This window comes from Nanorana parkeri, unplaced genomic scaffold, assembly GCF_000935625.1.
Source record: "Nanorana parkeri isolate BGI_ZX_2015 unplaced genomic scaffold, ASM93562v1 scaffold2052, whole genome shotgun sequence".
In the NCBI taxonomy this organism is placed as follows: domain Eukaryota; kingdom Metazoa; phylum Chordata; class Amphibia; order Anura; family Dicroglossidae; genus Nanorana; species Nanorana parkeri.
The window spans coordinates 205,354-214,900 of NW_017308320.1; the positions used below are offsets into that span (position 1 = coordinate 205,354).

Sequence of the window (9,547 nt, forward strand, 5' to 3'; positions counted from 1 at the left end):
TACATAGGAAAAAGAATGTCTCAGCTGCGTAATATCTCAATCATATGTAAATTAGATTTCTCTGATTGGCTCAGCAACAAGGTGGGCATGACCTGTTAACAAAGATCTGGAACCCAATGTACTGTCTGCTCTTAAGCAAAACTTTGACTTTTAAATCTTTGAAGCCCAACTGAAAGCTCACACCTTTATTTTCTTGATAGTCCTGTACCTCAAATGTTATGATTTGCAACAGATTTTTGCTTTGTAAATGCTTAAACTGACTATTTACTCTCCCTGAAAATGCTAGTTCTAGGCCGGACACTGCAGTGGTCTGTACTGGCAGAGCTGTATACCAGCCACACCCACCAAGACAAGTGTTTGCCCACAATATTGCATTGCAGGAAGAGGCGGAGGGATGTGTTTGACCAAATCTGGTAAATTGCACAGAGCACTGGGTCTAACTCTGGTGCCTATTAGTTTAGAATTATTTCATGTTTCAGAAGCAATGCAGATTTCTGATACTGCAGTTCACCTTCCAAACCCTTAGTCAATGTATAACTGATATTATAGTGGTGCTGAACATTACACCTCTCAGGGATTCTTTAGGCGAGTACAAGATATGTACAATAACTATGTCCTTTATAAGAAAACAATCCCACTAACCGTGCTAGTTTTCAGTTTGTAATGTAAATATCTATATACTTTGCAGATAACACACTTAATGTAAAGTTTACGATCATTGAGTTATAATTTCTGCTTTTGACATTCATACAGTGGCTCCTGTGATACAAAAACCTTCTAGACAAATAGCAAAAGAACTATAATACACATAAGAAAAGCAATGTGAGCAGAAAAGACCATTTCCTGTCAACTTCTACATGTTATGGGAACTGAAATATCTATTTTTTTTCACTTAAAAACAGAACATTATCAGATAATTCTTACACAGTGAAAACATGTTAATTTAAAATTAAAAATATTTATACACATAGAACAAAAATGTCACACAATCTTACTGAGTCATATGCAGATTAGCTTTCTCTGATTGGTTCAGCAGTAAGGGGGAGGCGTGAACCATTAACCAAGATCTGGAAAGCAATGTATTGTCGGCTTTTAGGCAACACTTGGACTTTAAAACTGTTAAACATTTAAAGCCCACCTAAGGTTTTACACCTTTTACTTTTAATAAGGTCCTGTACCCTGCACGTCATGATTTATGGCCTATTTTGTGCTTGGAAATATCCTTTACTCCTAAAGAAAATGTTGCTTTCAGCTCTAACACTGCAGTGGTCTGTTCTTTCAGAGCTGAGTAATAGCCACACCCCTCAGCACAAGCTTCCTCTCACAGTATTGTAGAGAAGGGGAGGGGTGTGTCTGAACAGATTTTCTATTGCATTCATTGCACTGGGGCTTTTCTGGTGTTTATTAAATTGCACAGTCACATGTATGCACCCACCACAAATTCTATAACAGGAAAATAGAGGTTGTCAGTACAATCTCTGTCTGAATGCATATCTAATTCTGTGACTCCAGTCTGGCTTCAAAGTAGAGCTCAGGTTCACTTTATGCTTTAGCTGCAGTGTAGGATTTTAGTACAGTAACCGGATGTGTAACGTTATCATCGAGACGCCATGCAGTGTGTTATCACATGATAAGCAGGCCTATTGATAATAATGGTGATCATATAAAAACACACAGAATGACTTACAGCAGCACGCAAAACTTTAAAAATACCAACACTCATTCATATACATACACATATATGAAAAAATACTGGAACAAAACGTACTTAACCCCTTCACGACTGGAGACATACAGTGTGCATGAGCAGCTATTCAGGGTTATGAAATGCCAGTAGCGGTTACTGTTCATTAATTGATGCCTCAGTACCCTGTTTCCCTGAAAATAAGACCTACCCCGAAATTAAGACCTAGTACCATTTTTGGGAATTGCTAAAATATAAGACCTACCCCGAAAATAAGACCTAGTTGCGACCTTTCCCAGGGCCGGTGGTGGCATAAGGGGGAACTTGAATCAGCGGGAGAGAATCAGCGGTGCCAACAAAGCCAGCGCTAGAGGAAGCGAGGCGGCAGCGGAGGGAGCAGAGCCACATAAGCCGATGTTTCCTCTATAGCGCCGGCTCCTGTCACAGGTGGAGTCATACCAAATGCACTCCGTCTGTGAGTAATCCATAGTGAAAGCACGCTTAGCTCATTCTGGACAGTGATTGGTTACCAAAATGCTCTTGGAAAGCTACAGCACCCCTGATTGCTCTGATCGTCCTATTCTTAACTTTGTCATTTTGGATTATTTAATTTGGATTTGCACTAACTTTCGATTGTTGTACATTAAAAAAAAAAATAAGACCTACCCCGAAAATAAGACCTAGTGTCTTATTTTCGGGGAAACACGGTATTGAGGGATTCATTAATTAAATAGTTAAGCTTTTGTAAAAGCTTTTTTCATCAATTAAAGAATGAAGCTGTTACACATACTGGAACGCTGTAGTGATCCGGTATTTGACAGCTGAAATAGCAGATAAGCGGAATGGCTCTGAAATAGCAGATAAGCACATGATAAGCAGTCCGGTGACGTCGATGTCCGTGACATTACCGGACTCCTCCCCCCTTCGTTAGCCGACGGAGCCACTTGGGCCGGTGAGTTTGCCCAAGAAACTTTCTGCACGAGCGCCAGCCAAGGCATTGGCCTATACACATACAGCACAGCAATGAAGTAATAAAATGAACTAGGATCACACTAATCCAGCACGTTATTATTCTGAGTTGCCCCACTCAAGCAGCGGCCATATTGAGAGGGGCACGTGAGATTAATAACGTGCCGGATTAGTGGGATCCTAGTTCATTTTATTACTTCATTGCTGTGCTGTATGTGTATAGGCCAATGTAGTTGGATCTGTATATGCGTTATAATTAATCGAGATTAATCGATTTTAAAAAATTTCCATTAATCGAACACGAACATTTTAATCATTACCATCCCTAATAATACGTGTAGGTGCACTAAATAACAAAGTATATTACTGCCATGGAAGAAACACACAGCAAAGAAGTCAAACATACTTCAACCATCGCCAAAAGAAACCACATAGAAAATCCAGTCATGGAAAAATTAAAGTAATATTTTCTGTTTTTAACGTAAGTATAATGGCTCCTGTGAAACAAGAACCTTCTTGACAAATAGAAAAAGAGCTGTAATACACTTCCTGAAAGTGTCCAAGCAGGAGGAGCCCATAGACAGTCCACTCCTCCAAATTGTAGAGACTAAATTTTAATCTTCATCTAACTACATTTCTCTTATTTCCTAAATATAGAACATCATTAGATGCGTCTGAAACACTTTAAAATGATAATATATTAAAAAATTTACATATACAGTATGTAGGTAAATAGTGCAAAGAATGTCTCAGCTACTTAATGCCTCATTAGTATGCAATTTATCCTTCTCTGATTGGCTCAGAAACAAGGTGGGTGTGACCTGTTAGCCATGATCTGGAGCACAATGGACTGTCTGCTCGCAAAACTTCGACTGTGAAATGTTTAAAGCCCAAATGAAAGCTCGCACCTATGAAGCGGCAGGTTGCTATTGCTTGTGGTTCTAACTGCACTTGTTAGGTAGTAACAATGAAAAGTATTGTCCCCAACTTAGTGTCGCTTCACAGACTCATTAGAGCATTTTTCTCATAAAGGATAACTATGTTGCCATTCAATGTATACACACTTTTTCTCAAAATGACACAAATGTAGCACTTGTGTTTGATTGAAAATTCCTTTAAAGAATCTTTCCATGTCTGATATGTCCATAGGAAGTACAATTTCCAATCTTATCACATACTTTAAAATCAATGTTTATTGGGGACACCAAGGGGGTGAGTTGTGGAGTGAAGAGATATATTTGAGTGTCATCGGCATAGAAATTGGTATTGGATTTCCCAACCTTGGCTAACAGGTCACACCCACCTTGTTGCTGAGCCAATCAGAGAAGGTTAATCTGCATACTAATGAGATATTAAGTAGCTAAGACAATCTTTGTCCCATTTATATATATATATGTGCATTTTTAAATAATTATCATTTTAAGTGTTTCATAAATATCTAATGATGTTTCTTAATTAAGAAATTAAATAAATGTAATTAGATGCAGATTAAAATGTAGTCTCCACAACTTGCAGGAGAAGACTGGCTATGGGCTTCTTCTGCTTGTAAGATTAACATGTAAAGTATTATAGCTCTTTTACTATTTGTCCAGAAGGTTCTTGTTATACAGGAGCCACCATATTTAAGTTAAAGACAGAATAAACTAGATGAAAAAAGATTTATAATTGGAATATACTGATACTATTATTGATACTGGTAATGATACCAGTTGGGCAAGTACTTGTAGTTGCCCAAGTGCTCCTGATGCTTATCCCGATACTGAAACTTGTGGTATCAAGAAGCTGGGCAGCTTCTTGTTTGGCCATAGAGCCATGTAATGATGAGCTGCCCCGCTTCCTGATTGGTCGGAAGGCTGGCCAATCAGGAAGCCAGGCTGATTGGCCAGAAAGCAACCTCCATGCATCCTTGTCACCTGGTGATGAGAGATGAAGGGAGCCCTGCTAATTGGGAAGTCGGGCGGCAGCCTTAATGGGAATTCTGGTATCGGTATTCTGTATCGGTGAGTACTAAAACATTTTTTTTCTGGAAGTCATCATGAATTATGTGTGTTTATATGCTCATCATTAATATCAATAGACCTGCTTATCATGTGTTGCCACATTGCATGAAGATATGATGGGATGAGTAGCAAATACTGTGTGCTCTGACCAAGATACAGACCCTGTGTTGCCCATCGGTTGAAGCCTGCATCAGCCACTATTGAAGTAATGTACCTACCTAAAAAGCAAATGTAGATAGTTTTAGTTTGACTAGATGTGTATTTATGGTGCTATTTTGTTATATACTTTAGTTAACTCTCTGGAAATTGCACATTTTTATATCTTTAATTCAGTAAACATATCTGTTTTACATCTAATTTGTGTAAATGCCTATATTTCCTTAAAAAGACCTGCAGACCCTAAAGTACTACCCTAAAAAATACTTGATGATCCCACCAGTGAAGTCCAGCTAATGCAGCATCCTGTGATGAGACAACAATGCTGAACTGCTCCAGATATCATAGCAGAGTTGCCAGGCTGTGTCTGTTGCACTACAATGAGATGAGAATATGTTGCAGGGGGCACTCCTGATTTACAATCCTGTAGCTTGTCAATCAGCACCTGGCCACACCTAGCCCCGCCCACCGCTTTCTGGATTGGCAGCACTGCCTCTGTTAAAGAACCTCCCACTGTGAGCTGCAGATTCTGGGAAGGGGAGTATGTGAGGCACAAATGAAAGTAGATTTGCTTCAATCAGGAAAGGTGAATTAAGTATTTTTGTTTATTTTATGAGCCTTTTGCATCACATTTTAACTGGATTTGGTACTTGTTAATACATACAGGAGCCTTAAGTTATATTTTCAGATAAATATTTAGCATAGTATTAAACCTCTACTACTCCTTTTACCTGTCAGAGCCCAGAGGAAAACCTGATAATTTTGAGTAATGTGGAACACGTCAGAGTCTCACCTTCTCTTAAAATCCAAAGTCTGGAAAGCCATTTTCCAGGCCAAAGAGCTAGGGTAGTAGGGTCGTGTAAGCTTCAACTGACCATGGACCTATAGAACAATTTTTGGGGACGCTCCGGTAGTGAATAGGACAGCGGGGTGTAAGCCTTATGTTATAGACAAATATTATCAATAATGTGTATGTATGAAAAAATATATTGATTCATAGATATATATTGATTTGGGGTAAACATAGCCAGAGTAACAGTCTAAGCTTGAATAAATACGATCACCGGCATGCAGTTTCTGGATCATTTCTGCAAAGAATTTGGTTTAGAATCAACACACTGGAGGCAAGCACTTGTCATCAGCAGACAACTTTGGTTTAGTGTTCTCTAAGATGTATCATGAGAGGAACAACCATCAAAGGAGTGTCAATGATAAAGATAATTTACATAGGAGTGACCTTCTTGCTTTGAGGGAGGTTTTTCAGAAATTACTATATAATGGAAGAGACTGGATGAAATATGGAGTAAGGAAGGATAGAGAGAATCAAGGAGGGAGGACAGAACTTGGTGCGGAGCTATGAGAAGAAAAGGGTTGGTAACCAGTGGGTAGTTGGTAATGTGTATTGTCAAAATGAAGGGCAGTCTTTGAAAGGTAAGTTCCAACAGCAGAGATGGCCTGCGGTTTAGCAAACCTGTAACTTTGCATTGAATGGGAAAATTATGCATTTCTTTAGTTGTTTTTAGAAAACCTGTGTAGTTAGTACAACAATACATAAAAATTGCTACAATGGCATTTTTTGTGCTGCATTTAGTAGAGTAGCATAAGGTGCATTTGTTAGATATGCGAATGCCTCAGTGGTCAATAAGACCACATCATCAATAAGCCCAAAATGTTTTCATGTTATTTCTTTGCTTTAGCTCTCTGTATACCTGCCAAATCCAGTTCTGTCAGATTTCTAGTGGAAGTCTTCTCCAGGCTGCTGTGGTCCACATGACAGGAGTAAGTGTCTCCATCCCTCATTGGCACTTCCACGCTGACCTTGATCTGATAGGTGCCGTCAGGATGGGGGAGTATTGGACTCATTACATTTGAAGTAACATGGTCTACCCCATTCTTCATCCACTTCACATGCACATCGCGGGGGTAAAACCCGTACACCAGACAGTGAAGTTTCATCACATCATCGGACTGACGACGGCCCCACACCTTCATCTCTGGATGGACTAATGAAAAAAAAAAAAAGACATTGAAAATCACAATCTCAAAATTGAAAAAAATGGAATTCTACTTTTGTAATCCTTACATCTTCCCTCTCTATTTATCTACTTTATCTGAGTCTGACTTTTCAACTTGAAGCAAGCAATGAGACATCACCTAGGGGCTGACATATATTTTCCACCCAGAGCATAGCTGGGTGAATGCCATTCTCATGGCATTATGCCACTAGATGGAGCCGAGGAGGATTGAACATTATTATGCTCCCTATCACCCTGTATTGGCAGTATTGCAGTGTGAACAGCATTTTCCCAGCTAAACGATGGACAGAAGACTTATCAAAAAGCCCCATGGTGTCTGACAGCTACTGCCTAGCCAAGCGTGTGGCCTCATATATTGTTTTCACCTTCTAAATGTTGTTTAAATATGGATTTCCTACAATATTTTATTCCAAGTTTTCACAAAGCAAAACCTGGAGAAGATTATGGGAGCCCCCCCCCCCCCCCAGGTTTGCTGGTCAAGTAGACTTACAAGTAGACTGTAAATAGCATGTGTCACCGTTGTATAAAGCCATAGAAAGCTGGCTCTGTCACATCCACTGTACACATTCAGTTGTGGAGGACACCATTGCACCCAGAAGCTCTTCTCATCACATGGTGGGTACACTTCCTGTTGGAATTTTACAATAATGATAATGTCAACATTGTTTTCTTACCAGGCTTTAGGCTTTCTTTCATATGGTGCAGGTAGACCTTGAACCACCTCTTGCACTCTTGCTCCATATACCACTTTTGATTTGTGACGCTGGACTCGCGGTTGTTCCAGACTTCTACCATCTTTTCTGCATTAGGCATCAGGGGAACATACTTGGACATAAATGTATCCAAAGCTATGAAATCATTCCCATTGGCTGCAAACTCTTCGAATCCACTAATGCTGTCATCTCCTGACAACAGGCACCAAAACCGAACTTGTAAAACAAACGTTTGGCCGTCAGCTGCAAGGAGAAATAATAGTTAATTATTTTTTTTATGTCATAAACCATATAGACAAAACAAAAACAGAAAAAAATGCACAACATACACCCAATCAGTGTCAATGAATAGGATACTACAAAGGGAAGTTGATAATAAACAAGTTAAAATATATCTAAACCCAAACAGAAAAATTTGATATATTGCCACTGTGGCAGCAGATAAGATTGCTAAATATATTTAAATAATTCATGTTTTATTATGAGGCCTTTGACCCCCTCGCTCTTTCTTGCATTTCAACCACACATGCAAAAAGAGCATCTGTGTGTAAAAGGCCGTCTGACTTTTGTCCTAGAATGTAATTTTGAAACTAAAAATGCTGATGACAGTATTTTGTGACTGACCCCCTCCTTCTTGTCAGAAGACTGTGACAATAGTAGTCACAAGCTGTGACCACAGTTGATAACGGATATAAACCATAAATGGTAAAATTGCAAATGCTGCTTGCTGATTGGCTTAGAGCTGTAAAGGAAATATGTGTATTAGAAATATGTAATGTGACGTCATCGTTGTTATATATATGTAGTGACCGCCCTTGAAGGGCCACTCAGGAATTGGAGACGGTAGTCACCTGATTCCTCTGCAGAGACTAAAGAAGATTTGTATTCCTGAAGTCTGTGTCCGGAGTCCATTGCTGGTTTCCCAAAAGCTGTTTCCCGCTACACCACTAAGCAGTGCTTACATGTGGCTGCATTCCCTTATTTATAGGCAGGACCTGCTGTAGTACCTTCTTCAGTAGGTTGTTTCCTTCTCTCCCACACTCTTCTATTTAGCATCAGGAGCCAAAGGAAATACCTGGTATTTCTGGGTAGCGATGAGATCAGGTTTGGATCGAACCCAGTCCAAACCTGAGCTCCTCCCAAACACAGAAGGAAGCTTCTTCTTTTCCATACAATCAGCTGCAGGCTGGTAATACCCACCCACAGCTTGAAGTATAAGGTCAGTGCTGATGTCATTCACTGTCCAGTCATAGGCAGGGGAATGGACAAGACCTGTAAGTGTTACTTAACTAGAGCAGAAAAAAAATAAAGTCTCTTCCCCTGCCAGAGAAGCTGTGCTTTGTAGCAGAGCTGTGTAAACCTCTGAAGTGGATAGACAGAAATACCAATCCTTTAGCAGGTACATGTATTTCATTTGTGTATTTAGCTATTTTCCTGTAGTTCAGCTTTACATTGTCTGCTTAAACCTCATCATTACTGCCCATGGATGATATCTATTTTCTTTACCTTCGGTGTGGTTGAAATATTTTGCTATGTCCTGTATGATCTCCTGCTGCCTGCGTTCATAATACTGAGCAATCTGGGTCTGATTCTCCCAGTGTTGAGGATTGATGTGTTTCTTCATCCAGGGCAGGAGAAGCTGTACTCTCCGGGTCTCACTGTCATATCTGGCGATCTGTACATCATCTACACGGCCTACAGCTTGATAGGAAGGGCGTCCGGCTCCAGGGGAGGAGTCCGTTGTGAAATGATATTGAAGGCTGTGAGGCTCTGCATAAAAAAAGAAAATGGTAAGAACTCATTCATGCCTCAAACTTTTACCAAACCACAGCTTCCTCATGCTTTTTAATGAGTTATCCCTTAAAACAGATGCAATGAGAATAGAGATGAACTAAATGCTCTGAGAATCAGCAGACTGAGCGAATCATATACTTTCATGTGTACTGTGACGCTCCCGAATCCATGTTTGCTTGATCTGTAAAGAATTGT

General features: G+C 39.8%; 1 pseudogene; it reads right to left on the minus strand.

Annotated features, from left to right (window-relative positions):
* Nucleotides 1-2,730: 2,730 nt before the first annotated feature.
* On the minus strand, nt 2,731-9,328 carry LOC108800520 (annotated as a pseudogene).
* Between the last annotated feature and the right edge of the window lie 219 nt (nt 9,329-9,547).